This window comes from Peromyscus leucopus, unplaced genomic scaffold, assembly GCF_004664715.2.
Source record: "Peromyscus leucopus breed LL Stock unplaced genomic scaffold, UCI_PerLeu_2.1 scaffold_708, whole genome shotgun sequence".
In the NCBI taxonomy this organism is placed as follows: domain Eukaryota; kingdom Metazoa; phylum Chordata; class Mammalia; order Rodentia; family Cricetidae; genus Peromyscus; species Peromyscus leucopus.
This window is the reverse complement of record NW_023505627.1, coordinates 29,971-30,383: the sequence shown is the minus strand read 5'-3', so window position 1 is coordinate 30,383 and position 413 is coordinate 29,971.

Here is a 413-nt window from a genome sequence, read left to right as displayed (position 1 = left end):
GGTAAACATGTCCCCTTGGGCTGTGGGAGTAAGTGATAATTCACATTAAATAATAAATAGTCTAATGTCCAATAAATGTTCAATAATTATAAGCCCATGCCCATGCAGTTCTGCTGCTTTTATTATAATAGTTTGCAACCCTGTGTGACAGAAGCTCAGAGCCCCACACGAGGGAGCTGTGGATCAGAGAGGAATAGACACTCACACAGAGGACTAGTGTAGAACCAGGACAAGTGTGTAAACTCCATGTTCCAGGAGCAAGGCCATTTCCCAGCAACACTTGTGACAATGTCTTTCTCCCTGTGAGACTATAGAGAAGGGTATGATGGTAAGCAGGAAGGACCCCAGCCTTGCTTGCGTGGATCCTACATCTGCCTTCTGAAAAACACACAACCATTGTCTCTTTCCCATAG